The following is a 17,755-nucleotide window of genomic DNA, read 5'->3' on the forward strand; positions in this document are numbered from 1 at the left end:
CTATGTCTTTACTTTTAAGTGGGGGAAGAAGTGAGGTTGTGTGATATAAGGCTTATCTCCACAAACACAAAGAGACCCAGTGGAATGGTGACAGATGGTGGGAATTCCAGTAATCTGAGAGATGAAGCATCCTGACCTGGTTCTTTCTGAGTCTGCCACAGGAGGGTGATCAGCATCATGAGACTCATTGTGGGCTGGAGGGGAAGAACATACATCATGGAATTGTTCTGGCCTTATTACGAGATGTTTAGGGGAAGGATCAAAAGCAGTGTAAAGGAGGATTTGAGGTGGTTTGGGGAGGAACAAGCATAGGAAGACAGAAGGATAGGGGAATAAAGGATATATGGAACGCTACGTGCCAGTGTCAGGCCACAGTCTGTACTGGAGTCACACCACTGGGTCATAGGGGCCCGTGTGCCTTGGGGTGCCAGCAACCAGAGTGCATGCATATTGCGTGGATATGTATGTCAATGTGTAACACTAAGCAGGACTATTATTAGGCTGATGAGTAGGTAAGATGCTTGGGAGCCAGGTATTGAAGCAGCCGTAAATCTAGGAGAGAACAAGAGAACAGAAAGTCTGCCAGTTGGCTGCCAGAGGCACCAGTGGGTCCAAGCCAACTACTGGAGACATCGTAAGGTTGAGACACCCATTTGCATATGTATCTGTGCATGAGGCACATGGCACTGCAGTAACGTACTTTTGTCCTGGTTACCCACAGTGGAGACCAGCATGAGGAGACCTTTGTGCTCTGTGTGTGTCTGCTGGAAATACATGTTGAACCTTGGTACTGGTTGGTACTAAGATTGTGGAGCCTCACCTTTATCGAGTCACAGGAATCAGCAACCTGTAACCCATCAGGGTGCAGTTTGTGTGTATGGTTGTCTTTTTCCTCTGATTTCTTTTGGGTGTGGATAAAAATAGTACAAGATGGACTCTTGGGATATATCCAACAGAGCAATCAGGCTTTTTTATAAATTTTGATTCAAAAGATATTTATTGACCAAATTATGTGTCTAAAGATAGCAAGTCTTTATTGAGGTGTAACAAGTATCCCTTTTGGCTTTAGTTTATTATTTTTTGGTGGAGCCCTCTGAAGATCATACCTAGTATCAAGAGGGCTTCTTGCCTCTTCTTATAGCAACCTAGGGATAGCTGCCCTTTTCTGCATAACCTACAACCCACAGCTTCCACTTTAATGGAAAAATGAACGGATATAAGTTTGTATAGAAATAAGCACAAAATTTAAAGAACTGGAGGGTGAGTAAGCATATGATAGTCTATTGCCTTCTGAAAATCCAACTTCTCTGACGAGAAGTCTGTGATAGTAGTCTCGATTTTTCAGAACTGTTTTCTGTGTTCTAGTTTGGAACATGAATGTTGTTTTGAAGTGAATTTCCTAATTATCCCTCTTATTATGCCATGTCTTCTGTCACAAAGCATTTTTATAGTAGACAAAACTGTCTTACTTTGGATGAAAAGAAACTGAAATATGCACTCCCAACTGCTACTGAGCATTCAGTGCTCAGAGCAATTTACATCTGGTCTGGAGTAAACCTGTCTGAAATGTACCTGATATGGATAAAGTGTGTCTTGTTTTACAGATCTTATCCCAATACATGCTCTAGTTGTGGCTGTAAATATGGTCTTAATTTTATGGAATGACACAAATAAGTCTGGTGTGGGTTGGTTGTTTACTTTTCCTCCTTTAAACAATAGCAAAGCTTCACCTAGCAGGAGTTCCCTTCCCACACTCTCTAAGGAGGCTTTGTTTTTGTGCACCATCCTGACAAGGGAGGTACAAGTTATATACCCCTTGAAAAGATTCTGGATTGCAAAATCTGCTTTATTTTTTCCTTATTGTAATGCATATTTAAATGCTTTTCCACTGTGCTGCTTATTTTCCTTCACTGTTTGTATTATTTCCTTAACACTGTCTTTTTCCTCAGTGCTTATGACTTTGTCAGTTGAATGCCTGTAAAATAATCCCTTGTTTATGGTCCTCAAGCTCTGTCTTCCATCTTTTTATAACTATTGTGAAATGTACCATACAATCACATTCACCATGGGAGATCGTTATCTACAGTTGCCATCACATATGTATTATGTGTCTTAAACTGTATGTTACACAAACTGTATGTAACATTGACATTAAATCAGTCTATTTCCAAATTTTGGAACTCGCCAATTTTGTGATTAACAAGTGTTGCCTTTTATGATTATTCAGTATATAACTAGAGTCTATATATGTTCCAAATGTGAACGCTTAGAAAAATAGTTCTTTACTGAATCTTCTATTTATATTCCTCATGTGAATGAGCTGGAGGTTTTCTTACTTTCTTCCTCGTATTCAGGCAGAATACAAATCAGCAATAGGATTTTTTTGCATCATTGCACACAGCTTCCTTTTCTACTGCTCCGTTCTATTTGTGTCCTCCTTCAGCCCTGCTCAAATACAGCCCTTAGCATTCTGTGCAGTACTGGCTTCCAGAGAGCCAAACAATGCAACGTTCATGAAAGCTTTGAAAGGCTGCAGTTGCCAGGTGTAGGATTTGCTCTGGTTTTGCTGCCTACTGGTAACTTGTAATAAGTCAAGACAAAAATAGAATCCTACAGTATTCCCTTGTGAATTCACAAGGAAAGATTTATGATCATGAGAATGTAAGTACCTTTGCTTGCTCTGCCCACAGCTGTCTCTAAGCAAGGTGAGAAATGGATGCTTATGGAAAGAGCGTAGAAAAAGTATTGCAGTGAAATTTGTCTTGGTATGCTGTTCCACCGGTTTATGAACAGGGACAGTTTTGAGCTGGAGTTCCATAAAAGCTGTTGTGCACTGAACCAAAAGTTTCTTACTTAAAAGCAGCATCACTACCATGCCTTTTACCATTTCTGTTTTCCCTACCCTCAATTTAATTCAAACCTGTGATGATGTAAGCAGGAGTTTTGATGTGGTTTGCATGGTAGATCTTCACCAATAAATGATAATTTTATTTTTTTTTCAAAATAGTCTGTGTCAAGGTAGATACTTCTCAAATGCATCATACCTTGTTATCCTAGTTGGTAAGGAGATCGTTGAAGGGCTGAACTCAGCATGGTGGCTTTCTTCAGTGTCTGATGCACCAAGATTCTTTCCAAAACAGTATATGTAGAAAGAAAATCTATATTAAAAATGTTACTCTTAAAAGTCTAGGAGCTAGCTTAATAACAGGTCATTTTTCTTTAAAGGATTATGGATTTTATCAAAACAAAATGGCTTTCTGAAAAGACTTTCTATACTTTCACTGTTTCAATTAGATGCATTAGTTCAGTAAGGTTCCATTCACTGCATAAAGACTGGATGTTCTGGAATAATAAAGAAGTTAATTGAGTTTCACTCTTGGTGGGTTTAGGGCAAAAGATACAGTATCAAACAGCTGTCCTTGTTAAAACTGGCAATAAATCACAGATTTTCTTTCCCTATGACTGTAAAAACATTCTCCAATCTATACCGGAAACAATTGGCTTTCGTTCTCTTTTAAGACATACTGTAAAATACACAAATGACATTTGAACAAATTGTTTATTTTGTTTTAAATTTGATAATTTGATTTTGCTGGAGCGTATCAATATAGTCTGAGAAATGTCAGCTAATGTCTAAGGGCTATGTACATCTAAAAACCAAAACGTATGAAATGTTTCATTGTTCTGGTGAACATAATCGTCCAGTTAATACCTTCCAACTTAATCATTGCTAAACTTTATAGGAAATTTTCCCCCTTCTGTATGTAAATAGCTTCTTAGGGTTTTGCAATGATAGTTAGATCTGAAGAAAAAAAAAAAAAGCTATATGAAAGAAGAGGAAAAATTGTCCTAGTTTGTTACAGGGCTTTTTGGGTTTTTTTTCCTGTTTTTTACTGAGGTTTGTCTGTTGCTTCGTACTGTGCATATATGGTTATCTACGGGTGAATTCCTTCTTGTTGCAGCTTACATAACAGAAATGCCATTAGCAAGTGGAAGAACAGCTGTGCTGGGATAGTCCAGAAGTTGATAAAAGCCTAGAATCTTTTCTGATGTTGCCAACGGCAGATGACAAGAGGAGAGCGTAGGAAACGGGCAGAGGTGCAGGGATACATTCTTCCGTATGATCTCCCAGTCTCCAGTAACATGCAGCTCAAGATACGGCAGAACAAAGGTGCTAAATATTTAATGGCCATGCTGAATTTCTCTTCCATGACTTTATACCTTCCTTTTTTTTTTTTTTCTTTTAAAGCGTATAAAGTTTTAGGATCCACAAGGAGTTCCACAGCTTACCATATGCGGTGCAAAGCACAATGCTCTTCCATTCTTTATTTTTTATTCTGAATTTGCTACCTGCTGGTTTGTTTAAAGTCCTCTGCCCTTTGTGTCAGAATAGACTATTCAGCTGTTGGATATCCACTGGTCTCTGCCATTTAGGATTTTTATAGGCCTGTGAGGTCAGGCAGGGTGTTTGGCCTCTGTCTTGCCACGTGCTCTTCTACAGAGATCTGAAGGGTTGCACTTACTGTGTCAGGTAGTAAGGAGGAGTAGGTGGGACTTTTGAAGGAACTGCTCTCTGAAATGATATTCAAACTAAAGTATTTCTGGAAAAGCTACTGTCAGTTCTCTACAACTTCTGTTGTACCACAGTGTTTTCTTTCTCTTTAGTTCTCTGTCAAGGCCAGCTTCTGGCTTTTGGAATAAATTCACCTTTACTAAATAATGTCCTCTCTCTGAGTGAGAAGCATGCTGAGAGGAAGTGCTGCTTGCTTGGAGTAATGTGAGGTGTGGGGGATAAACAGTCCCGTAAAAGTAGCAGGAGGGATTTAAGCTAGGTTATTAGAGAGTTAATACAGCACACTGAAAATTGCATAAAGTGTTTTTCAGATTTTGCTTGATTAGTATTGTCAAGTGCAATAATTCTCTATAGCTGCAAAGTTAAAACTTCAGTCTCTACTTCAGCAATGGTTTACACACTTGTGAAGATCATGAGAAAAGGCATAAGGAATTCCAGTTAGTTACTGTAGTTTAAATAGTTGACTGAGTTTCTGAAGGTTATAACTATTTTAAAATCAAAGGAAAGATTGTGAGATTAAAAAAGGAAATCTGTAGCCTGAGTCACCCCTGCTGGCGAAGGAGAAAGTTTAATTTAACTCCTACACGCATAAATATTGCTGCTTTTTCACAGGGTTGGTTTCTAAGGATTCAAGTTTTACTGTCTCAAAGTGTGTCTTCATGGATCAAAAGTAGGTGGTGATACATACAAGTGATGCAGCTGGGATGGAACAGATCTTAATGTAGCTGAAATATTAAATATAATCTGTCTTCTCAGGTGGCAATTTTAATCTGTTACAAATTTGTGCATCCATTGACAGGGATAGAACCACCATGCGTATAGTTGTCCTTTGTGCTGGCCATAATGCAAAAAAAAAAAAAAAAAAAAAGTCAGTTTTCATCTGATCCAATTCCTTGACTTTGTGGTTTTCTGAACACGAGTGCGCTGGTACAAAGTAAGTAGTGGGAATGAGTGGTTGGCAGAGGGAGACAGGAAAACCATCCTCAGGTCCTGTGGAGCAACTGAACTCTCTGGCTTTCCACAGAAGCCTGCAGGGATGCCTGTTGACCTGTTGCTTCTGGTTGTAATATACCAGCTGGAATGTGGGATGCTATTTTAACCTTCAGTTGCTTAACCATTTCATCTTTCCTGTCCAAATTTGCATGATATTACTCGCTATTTTTTCTATACATTTCTTCTGTATTCCAAAGAGTCTTTTAACTATATACATACATGTAGTGTATGTTACAAGACATCTGTTGTATCTTGTAGACACCTGAAACAGTGAGACGTTTGTTATTTCCTAAGGAGAAAAATCCATCTTCATTCGTATGTCTCTGCTGATTTAAATTAGAGATTTTAAATTTTTATTAAAAAACATAGTGAAGAAGCTGAGGCGTAAAAACGAAGAAAGTATCTTTCATGCTAAGTAAGTGTTGTCAAGAGAATACGATGTTGCATAAATTTAGAAATTTATGTTCTGTTCATAGCTTCTTTGCAGCTTTGTAAGAGCTACTGTGCTGTTATTTAATTTTAAAATACTGCAGCCTATTAATCTACTATCGTTCTAGCATCTCAGTCTGTCTAGTTTTTATGTAAAATCCTTCATCAATTGTGTGAGCTTCTTGAATATCTTTAAGGCTGATGTTGATATGTTAATTTTATTTAAGCACTAACAGCATCCATTAAGATTAGCTAATATAATTTTTAGAGTGAGTTGGAATGAATAAATTGTTTTTGAGAACCAGGTAACTAAGATAAATGCCATAAATCAATGATTTTAGTATTAGTCTTAATTCAGTGCTGGGGGGGATTGTGTAGTTGAAAAATCATTGGACTAAAATATGAGTAACTTAGTTTCTGATTAAATATGCTTTATTATGTAATCACTGCTTTTTTGGGTGAGTTTTAAACTATGTCACTGCTTTATCCTATGTTTAAGTGTAACCTATATTTTCTAGTTACAAATTATACAGGAATGAAAAGCTATGTGATAATGATCAGCTTTGTCTATGCACTCTTCCTACCCTATGGTAGCAGTCTTGGTTTTCGTTAGCTTTCCCAAATTCCTTTCTTGATCCTGAATCATAAATTATATTCCTTATTTTAGAGAAGAATATTGTCAACCTGTACACTTTTGAAGTGATATATATCCTCTTGAGCTGCAAGAATGCTGTTTAAAGAAAGCAAAACCAAAAACAAACCACAAAACAAAATAAAAAAACCTCCCTAAAACCCAACAGTATTTTCCTTCTCACTGATGTTTTCTGATTCTTACTGTGTGCAGAACCGTACACAAACTTTACTTTGCCCCAAGTGCTTTAGTTTATATTCTAGCTAATCCTCTGGGAAATGCCATTTGATGATTTACTGAAACTGATTTTACTTTCAACTTCCTTGCTGCTTCTTGCAGAAGACAAGGTCCAGGGACCCATGTGTTTTAAATCTCCTTAAATAAGTAGTCGTTATCTGAAGAACGGACATAGGAATGCCCCTTCCAAAGGGGGAGACAAGAGTAAACAGACTGAAAACTGACTTTCCATACAATATCTAATATGACAAGGAAGTGATAAACTGTGAGCATTCTGAAGGCTTGTTGGTTGGTTTGATTGGTTTTTTTTGACTCCAGGAAAAATAAACTATAGCTGCTGCTAGAATCTGGCTGTTATTGAATAAACTGCTGTTTTCATTAGTAGAGCAAGAATATTGATTTCCAAGAAGTTAATACTTACTGCTGTGTTTAAGGTCTCTTATGTCTCTGATTCACTGTGAGTTATGTACAAAGTCTGTTTTATCTGACAAAAATGCACTGAAATAATGTTTTATAGGGCACAGTTTGTTGCACAATTATTTTATACTCAGTGTGAGTGTATGTCTGGGAGTCTAGCACAAGGGTTAGCCAAAGCGTTTTAAGCCCTACTTGAGCAAGAGAAGGATGACTGCATGGTTTTCTCTACCTCCGCTGAACCTGAGCCTTCTACTCAGGTGCTGTGTATATGGCGACATTGTTATCTTTGTCTAATTTTTGCTTTTGATTCAGTGGAATTTGAATGCTTTAGAAGCCCCAAGTCCTCAGTCACACCTCTCTCCCAGTTTATTCCCAAGACTTTTATTTTCCTGAAAACTCTTCTATTTTTTTCTGATTTGCAGGAGCTGCTTCGCAGTGCCTCCCAAAACGATTAGACAATGTAACTGAAAAGTGTCATAAATTGGGGTGGTTCTTTTTTTGGCAGTTAACTGTTTTGTTAGCGAGTATTTATTTGTTCAGTTAGTAGTACAACTGTATACTTGTGTTATAAATGTGGCGTTACTTATATTAACAATATTCAGTTAAATCTGTGATCAAAAAATTCAGTTGCATTTTCTAAATGGAATGCAGTGTTGCTATTTTTATATCTGACAGTATTTTAAAGAAAGTTGTTGCTAGTGTAATTTAGTTGTGTTTAGGATCTTGGCTGTAAATTGTGTCTGAAACTTAATATTGTTAAAAAAATCTATAGAATATTCCCTAAGGGTGTGTGTTCTCTAATACAGTCTTGAAAGAGGAATAGTATAAGACTATTTTTACCAAACACAATTCTAGGTTAAAAAATGCTTTGAAGTAAGTAGCAGTTTGCTTGCAGAGTGCTCGTACTGTTTCCTAACATACTGGAAATTACTGCCAAATTCTTTCACATTTCTTTGTGGGTTTAAAACAATACCTTTAAAATCAGCTCTCTATTTAAAGTGGCAAGGAAAAAGTGGTCGCTTCTCTGTTGTCTCAATGACTTTGTCAGGTCTTATACACAGCTTGAGCAAATTAATTTTACCTTTACACTTCAGGATTTCAGTGCTGTTTGTATATCCTTTTCTTCCACCCTTGATTGCTATAGCTTATGCATTTGTACATAAATCAGAAGTTCCCTTCTAGACTTAACGGTTTGCCAGTGGTCATATAATGTGCACTAGCATCTTCAAAATAAACCCTAGAGAATCTAACTGGATTATAGGTTTTTGCTTTTTAGGTTAGAATCCCTTCTCATTTCACTGTATTTTACTTGTACATTGAGAAAGCAGATCTCGCTTTGGTCTTAAGCTTTATATAGAATTATTCTGTTAATTAAAGCGTATGTATCATTGCAGAATGTTATACACTTTTATGGGTTGAGTTTTTTCAGCCTATATTGCTTTTAGAGGTCTGTTGGTTTTCTGTACCACAGTGAAGATGGGATGTGCATCTTAGGTTTTTAGTCTACATTATGCTATTTTTTACATGTTGATCAAAAGAAGTGAAAGACAGTGTAGGAGAAAGTAGAGGTTTTTAAATGAGGCTTTTATTAAAATATTAGAATTGACTATTCCCATTATTGTGTTTCTTTTCCTGTAATTTCCCCCACTAAATTAAATATGTTCAGAGGACACGTTAGTATTAAAGAACATTACATTGAAATTCAAAATTAATGCTACACATCTAAATTATGCTCCTGTGATATTTTTTTCCCATTTGGTAAGGGGAGACTCAAAACTTATCTTGTGCATTTTGTAAATCATCTCTAGCCAAAGTAATTAATTATGATTAGAAACACAACTCCTGTTGCATACTGTAAAACTTATAATTTCCAGTTTTGACTTTTAGAATCACAGAATGATTTGGGTTGGGAGGGACCTTAAAGATCATCTATTTCCAATCCCCCTGCAATGAGCAAGGATATCTTCCACTAGATCAGATTACATAAAGCCTCATCCGACCTGGCCTTGAACACTGCCAGAGAAAAAAAACACAAACCAAACAGTTAAAACAAACCAACAAAAATTGATTGTGTTTACTTTCTAGAATGTTTCTAGATTTGTTGTTATTCTCCCTCATGTTGTTATCATGAAATATCAGTCTACATGATACACTGTAAGAAGGATGAGATGGTAGATTCTCCTAGCTGGTTATTTGACTGTAGCTCTGAATTTCGTAGTAAGTGGTGGTGGTTAGAGGTTTAACATGATAAAAGATGAGGTCTTACTGAGTCTGTCATCATACCACTCTTCAGTAGCAAAACGAAACTGAGCTGTAAGCAGTGTCCTAGAATGCTGGAGTAGTCTTCAAGGTCTATGTTGTAATGGAAAACTCCTGATGAAAGTCTTTTATCCTGATGAAAGTCTTGAAATCTGCAGCTTGGAACAAATAGACACCATTTCATGGCTCTCTTTTTTTTTTTTTAATAAAACAATTTTAATGCATTACTATATCTGGCTTTTCCTCTGAATGGAATAATTTGGAAATTAAATATTTTGGTCATGTGTCAATGTATGAATCTAAGTATTTCTTTAGGGCTTAGGAGGAGAAGGAGCATGGGTTGTTTCTGTTGTTAAGGGATCGTATCTACCTCACACCCCCTTGATGATGCAATTTTTTTTAAAAGAAAAAAGGGACTGTAATAGTAATAGCAATGTTTTGAAACAGCTTGGTCTACCATGATTATGTTTCTGATGTCCTCCATATCTCCACTGCTAGCTGATACCAGAGATCAACAAATAACAATACTGATTTGAAATTGAGCTAGGAGGTGTAAGTGTACTGTGTAATAGCATCACCACTGTGAGGCTGACAGTGGCTCCATGAGGGTGTGCTTTATCTATCCCTGAGTGTCACTTTAGAGCTTCTGTAACATTCACAGAATCTCTGTACAATATTTGAAGACTCTCACCGCCTGAGAAGGTGGTAATAACGTAACTCATCAGTGCTGATCTAGTGCTTCTTCCCTCCCTGACTGGATAATACCTGTGACTTACTGGGATAACGGCTTAAATACAGAGCATGCTGCAGAATATTTTGTGGTTTCAAAAGAAAGAAAGAGAAGAGTTAACACGGAAGGAAAATTTTTTGTTGTATTTAACTGTGGTTCAGCAACTGAAGGACTCTCCTGTTAGTGAAATTTACAGTCAGATTGAGAGGGGAAGCAGTTCTCCAGAGACTTTCATGCTTTTTTTCCAATTCAGTTTGCTAAGAATCACATTTCTTTCTAATAAATTTATGTCTGCTAGCATGTTTATTTAGTGCATTTGTGTTTATGTTGTTTTCAAGCCATCTTCTTTTCAGCTTGTCTCCTTTTGGAAGACTTTAGCTCAGCTATTTGCTGTCTTCAGATGTATTTATTCTTTGGTTGTTCTAGAAAGTAAATAATCTTGTTCTGTTTCAGGCTGGTTTGAATTGTATTTAGTTACGTCTTTTGCATATAAGTTTTCTAGGTTACATTTTGTTAAATAAAAATGGCACTTTATAGACTATTGGGTTTTTCAAATAACAAGTATCTCCAATAGATTTATTAAAATTTTGTTTGTATAATATTTTTATGGAACTGTGTATTTGTATGCTGGAAAAAAAGGTTTTGTATGATTTTTTTTTTTTTGGTAGTCAATACTTGCAGTCAAAGTAATGTTTTTTCCACTGGACTTTGAAAAATTTTTAAGGAGGGGTTTGTGACAACACAAGGACAGAACAAGTTTCTATTAAGATCATTCCCTTTGTGCTTTTAAAGTAGTACTTAGCAGATTGCTAATGTAGACAAGAAGGATGTGGGGTGGGGGAAAGACTGAGAATATGACATGACTTGCTAAAAAGTAGAGCGCTACAGTACTTATTTTTAAGCACAGAAGCATTTGTAATGTAGGAAGACTCTTCTGTGTGTGTTCTGTGCAACCACTTGCTGGTGTTATTTTAATGCTAGCAAAAGTTGTGTGTGTAACCTGGGAATCTAGTGCAGTGGTATCTTCAGGAGCTGTGGGGCTGGCAACAGGTTTGCTGGTTTCTGAGGTTTAACCACATTTTATCCCAGCAATCATGCTAGTGTGCTGCTGGAGTAAGAAATAGTTAAAATTGTGCCGCAGTGACATGAAAACTGGTTGCTGGTTTTGCTGTCTGGTTTCTAATTAGTAGTGGTAAAGCTGATTAATATAATTAAGTGAGTTTGGAGATGATATGCTGTTGCCACTGTAAAGGTAAGAATATCTGTGCTAAGAAGTCGAGGATGCCTCACTGTGCCCAGAGAAGCTGTGGCTGCCCCCTCCCTGGCAGTGTTCCAGGCCAGGTTGGACAGGGCTTTGAGCAACCTGGGCTAGTGGAAGGTGTCCCTGCCCATAGCAGGGGGTTGGAATTAGATGATCTTTAAGGTCCATTCCAACCCAAACCATTCTGTGATACTTATCACCAAGATTAGTTTTTCTCCAGTGGAAGTTGGTTTAGAGGCTGTGCCTACGGGGAAAATTTTGTATCTGTCACTGGATGTTTTCAAGTGTTGTCACTATTTGTGGGTTCTTCAGCATCTCCTACACAACAGAAGTTAAAAAATTAATCTGATCTCTGCCATCATATCTGGAAAAAAATCTCACAGTTTTGTTTTTCTATTATCTCTATATGTACCTTGTGCACAAAATGAGCTAAACTCACAAATATTACTGTAACTCAACTGAGAACTTAGAGAGGAACTGCCCGAAATATTGTTAAATATTCCTAAATGTGTCAGAGCATGCACAAGATCAAATATCTGTTCCATGTTCACTAGGAAAAATGTGATGCTAATTTGATTTTATCTAGAATTACTCACGCATAGGTAGCAATTAGTATCTGCATTCATGATTTTGCAAAAAAGGTTTCTGGGTAGGAGTGTGGTTGCAAAGAGGGATCCAGTGATCAATTTTGTCAAAACAAAATATAGTAATACTGAACTTTTTAGAGATAGGTTTTACAAGCAATATCTACTGTGCTGCCATTTGAGTAATACTTGAAGAATAATTTAGTGACTTTTATTTTTCAAAGACGTTTTAAAGACTACACAAATGAATTTGCTCATCTAATGTGACATTTACAGCACTGAAGGATTGATGATTTTTCTCATGTATGCAAGTTTGGAGAGAGGCTGTTGCATTGCATCAGGCCGTGTAACAGGCAGCAGGGAGATGTGAGGGACATTCAGCTGATGGGACCTCTTTTAAGTTTTGGCATTACCTGAAGAAAGTTATTTTCTGGAAAAATGTATTTCCTAAATTTGATTACTGATGCTCTCTTCATTAGTTTATGGTTAAACACTTGGAAGTTTCCAATTTTCAGGGAAATCATAGGTTTTTTAACAAAGAATATTATCTGTTAATTGGTCTCATTTTGAGGAGTAGCTAGTAGATGAGGGTGTAGCACATGATCTTGGCAGCAGTTATTACAGTGATAAGTGCTTGTTGATGTGTGTTTTTTGGTTTACTTTCTCTCATTTGGACCCTTTGGATTTTGAAGTAACTTAGGGCAGGTTCAAAGTGTGCCTGTCTATGTCTTCTATTTAACGTGATTGTTAATCACTCCCCTATTTTTGTCATGTAGACATGACATTGGAGACAGACTTCACACTGGTGTCTGGTAGGTCCTGTACAAACTGAGCAGGGAGGGAAGGATGGGAAGGGTGGTATGAACATGTAAAGAATTAAGTGAATTTGATAGCCTGCTCATTTCTGAGTGGGTAAGCTACAGAGACCAACATTTGAGTCTCATCTTCTCTTTTGGTTATATTTCACTGGGTACATTATGGGGTTTTGTCTTGTTGCAATTTCAGTGGCATTGTAATAAGTTATTAACCTGTCTAGTGCGCGTTTATTGTCCATCCGATCAAGTTTGGATTTTATTGTGAAGAAAACTGATATTGGTGCTCAACAGTCCTAACTTTGTAAGGTGCCACTGCTCTACTTTGTTATGTGGATACTGTAACTGAGACTTGAACAGACTAATTCTGACTATTCAATTTGGAATCCCCCAGTCACCCCAGATTTAATTTTTCCTTTTTGCTAAAATTTAGCTACTTTGCATCTAGCTTGCAATTTCAAACCACAAACTAGTTCAAATCTGTACTACTAAAGAAAGCAGTGTCTCTTCTTCCTCATACCAGAGCACTCATGTTGGCTACATGAGTGATCTAGTCCAGGAGCTGTTGTGGTGACTTCAGCTCCATGAAAACCAGGGACTCCTGAGTACTGCAGATTTAGCTCACCTTATGTTGCAGAATTAGTTAATTAATTAATTAATTTGGTAAGAGATGAATCCCCTTGTGTTCTAGTTGCTCCTCAGAGATTAGAGGGGCTATGGGCACCTGGACTTCTCTTAATAGGTAGGCCAGTTATGGTCATAACTAGAGGCCTGATGCCAGATGCACGAACAGCCCATGTGCATTCAAGAGAAGCAGTCAGGTTCACAAATAGTATGGTTTATTCTCATGCAACATCTGCAGATTCTTTGAGAATGCCTATGATCAATGCACAAACGGCAGCTTGGGTACATAGCACTACACACAAAACCCGATTGCAATCACACACATTTAATTTCTGGGTGATCACTTGGGATAGCTGAAGGCCCAAATCTTACCAAAAGTCATCCCTTCTGAGGGTTGCGTGTGTGTGTGCAAGGAGCACAAACCCATCAATCTGTCCCTCTGATTTGGTGTGGGACTATTGTCCCTCCAAGTTAGACACAGACTTGGGGTAGTATTTGTCTAAATACGTATGTGTGAGTGGGTGGGACTGTGGCCAAGCCATTGTTTCTTGAGTAACCACACGGCACATTCCTTGCTGCAAGGTGTTTGCTAGTTTTGTGGGAAAAGAGGAAGAATAAGAGATAAGGTCTGCAGAGTACTGCTGAACAGTCCTTGAGGGAAGAGGAAGAGCAGGAAATAAATCTGCATAGTCATGTCACATGATTCTTGAGAAAAGCGGAAGAACGGGACCATGCAGCCTCTACCTTGCTTTGCATTCCTCCTTGGTGCCACAGCAAAACAAATTACTGGATCTCCAGCCCGTCCTGTGTGTGTTCTGTGTTAAGGAAACATGTGTGTTGCAGCTTTTTTGCTGTTTTACTTTTCCCACACTTCCAACACCTTCCTCAGTCCATTGCACGCTGATAGAAATTTGTACTTAGAGCTACCATTTCACATGCAGAGGCAAGACTTCTCACAGCACCCTTTCTCTTAAGGTGTACATTTACTGGCAGCTATTTGTACTAATATAAAAACTGGAAAACTTGTCCATCTGAGGAAAAAAAATCAAATTAATTTTGGGGTGGAGGAAAGCTGAGTCCTCCAAGTAGATTATTTCACTGCTGTAGATCACTGGATAGCTGCATGTACACTTTTACCAGCATGACACACACAAATTGGTACTGGTGCAGAAAAGGTGTGCGTTGACATCCCATAATCCACACAGCAGTCTCTCTGCGAGATGAGGCAGAGCCATGCACTGCTGTTCTCGCAGATAGACACTGCTTTTGCCTCTCTTCAACCATCTAGAACCTGATCTGTTCTCAGTAAAGGGTATTTCTATTTTTGGGTTGTGCTCTGCTGTAATAGCTACTAAATTTTAAACCAGAAATTATACTGTTATGCAGTGTGTGAAGTGCTAGTTTCTGGATTGCTATCTATCTTTGGTGTACTAAAAGCTGCCAAATTCACATGTAGATTGACGTTGCATGACGTTGCAGGGTAGGTTCAAAGTAGCTGAATTTTAGCAGAAGGGAAGAATTAAATCAGGGATGACTGGGGGATTCCAAACTGATTAACTAGAAGAGCTGATCTTGCATGATCAGGAGGTTTTCTTCTTGAACGTAAGCTTCAATATAAGGGACTGCAAGAATATAAAACCTTGTCTGGGAGCATGTCCGAGATCATGCATAGTAAATCTCCTGAGTATGAGGAGCGAGGAGCTTTCCTTGTTTAATTTTATATAAGCAAATTAAATATGGTGGGAGTTTTGTCTCTTCATTTCTTCACTATGTCTCAGGGGGTTTTGTGAACACTTGATTTTGTATTATTTTGAATAAAGATAGAGCTTGCTCCAAGATGGCTGTTTTCAAGAATAAAGCTTTGTTCAGCCAAGGACATTTTAAATCTGTATTCCAGGAACCTTTAGTAAATTATCTCTTTTCAGAATGCATAAGAGGGCAAGAAAACATTCTCCCAGGGAAGTTAAAAAGGCCCCCTGGGAGATGGTATCACAGAAATGAAGAAAGAAGCATTTTCCAGGAATGGGTGATGATGAGGAACAGTTTAGTATGTAGGAAAGTAGAAAGGAGCCCATCTGAATACCTAGAGGTTGTCACTGAGACCCCATGGTTCTCTAAGGCATTGTAATTTTCTATAATATAAATGTATGTCACTTTTACTGGAAGGTCAGATTTTGTGTTTTGCAAGATGGGGTGTAAAAATATTTAGTATTCCAAATGCTGGAAAATAAAATGAATTGATACTGGAAAAGAATGCTTTCACCTAACAGGGGAAGACAAGGCTGTTCCTTCTATTTTAACATACTTAAAACGTAACATTACTCTGGAATAATAATTGAATTGAGCACTGAGTGCAGCTTCCTTTGCAGCAGAGTGCAGCTAAAAATTACTAGCCAAAGACATTCAAGGGGAATGTAATATATTTGGAAATAAATTACCTACAGTTATATAAAACAAACAAAACAAAACCAACCAACTGAAAAAACCCACCCCACCCCAAACCCCCTAGATAACAGTTTTTATGTACATAGAATCCTACATAGGATTGGGTTCCTGCTGTGGTATTCATCTTGCAGTCTACTCTGGTATATTGTTGTAAGTGTGCATGGATTTGTTTTATTTAGAGTTTTTGACTGAGAAGAACTAGTTCACGTAAAGATCATATTTGCAAATATAAAAATACAAAATTGGCCCGTGATGTCATTCTGAGTTAGATCACTGGCTCCTTCAGGCAGTGGATGTCATCTCTGTATGTTGTTTTGCTCAGTGATTGCTCTCCTAAAATAATGAATGTTTCCTTCCCTCTTGCTCCATATTAGTGATTAAATTTAATTATATATCAAATCCAATTTGGAACATTTTTCTAGTCTGTTTGTCTTAGTCTTCTAGTTTGATATCTTAAGGAACAAGTACTGTCTTTCTTGGAGTTGTATTTATTTTCTTCTCGTGAGTGTTCAGTTTGCTTCAATATTAGAATTTAGTGCAAAGTTTTATCTCTGAATCTCATCAATGTTAGCTTTTTTTCCTCCAAAATATTAGTTTCAAATTCTTATTCTATCCTGTGTTCAAACTCTCAATAGACAAGTGAATAATTTTTTTTCCGGTCATTGAAGATGGAGAGAACTTCAGTAGAAATGTATGATAACTATTGTCTGGCATAGCATGCAGGCAGAAGCAAAAACTTTTGACAGCATTTGCAAAGTAGTCTTAAGGAGAATCATCTGCTGTACAGTGTCTTGAAAGGGAACACAAAGTTCTTTGTTCTATAAAATTTAAAAATTTTAACTTTCAATAAGAAAGTAAAACTTACTGTTTTAGGGGAGCAAAATAATAATGATTTTTGCATATGATAAATAGTATTAGAAAGCACTTACATAAATTCTGTGTTTCCAAACTTTCTAGCTTTAGCTACCAGGTTGTGTGATTTAAAAATATGAGGGTTTTCAGTTCAGGAACAGAAACACTACATTTTCTTTTGTTACAGACTTTTTTGTATTGCTTAACTACAATGTTAATGCCGAAAATAATAATAAAATGCCGAAACACTTGACATTTTGAACTTAATGGGGAGCAGTACCCTCCTGTATGACCATCTCCAGTGCTTAACACTCTAGTTGACCTGGAGCTCCTGCTGTGGCTTTTTTGGAGCTTCTTAATGGCCAGTGCACTATACTTCCATCATCTCAGCTTTGACACTGAAAACTCTGCTTATTGGTTAAGTTTTAACTCAGTGTTGCTGGTGATGACCCTCTCTAATGAGGTACACTCTGCTGTAGGAGTAGCTGTCGTTCTGCTGTGGTCTGCCAGTCTTCAGATATCAGACCCACAGGAGCTCCAAGTTCTAAGCTGTTTGGATAATAATGCTACTGCACAGTCTCTGCAGTGTGAACTTTGTGGTCTACACCACCTAACAGGCTCCGTGGGGCTGCATTCTGCCAGTAATTCTGAGTACAAGTTCTCCAATCTTCAGTGATTTGAATGTGAATATAATATGGCAAATACTGCCATCTTCGTTAAAACTTGAGATTATTGATCTGACTTTACTTATGTGATGGGAAATTGCCTACAATCTAAATGGGGAAAAAAATACAGGAAATGATTTAAACATTTCTATGTAAGTTCCGCATGTGTTGCAGGGTACCATGTACAATGTATTAAGTATGCAGAATATCCAAAACTCACACTTAAGTGAAATTAACTGGATC

At 37.5% G+C, this 17,755-nt stretch overlaps 1 protein-coding gene across 6 annotated transcripts in view; it reads left to right on the plus strand.

Annotated features, from left to right (window-relative positions):
• ASAP1 (ArfGAP with SH3 domain, ankyrin repeat and PH domain 1) overlaps positions 1 to 17,755 on the plus strand; it is a 185,008-nt gene that overhangs the window by 89,212 nt on the left and 78,041 nt on the right. The window lies entirely within an intron of this gene.

The sequence above is a fragment of the Athene noctua genome, chromosome 2 (assembly GCF_965140245.1).
Source record: "Athene noctua chromosome 2, bAthNoc1.hap1.1, whole genome shotgun sequence".
NCBI lineage: Eukaryota > Metazoa > Chordata > Aves > Strigiformes > Strigidae > Athene > Athene noctua.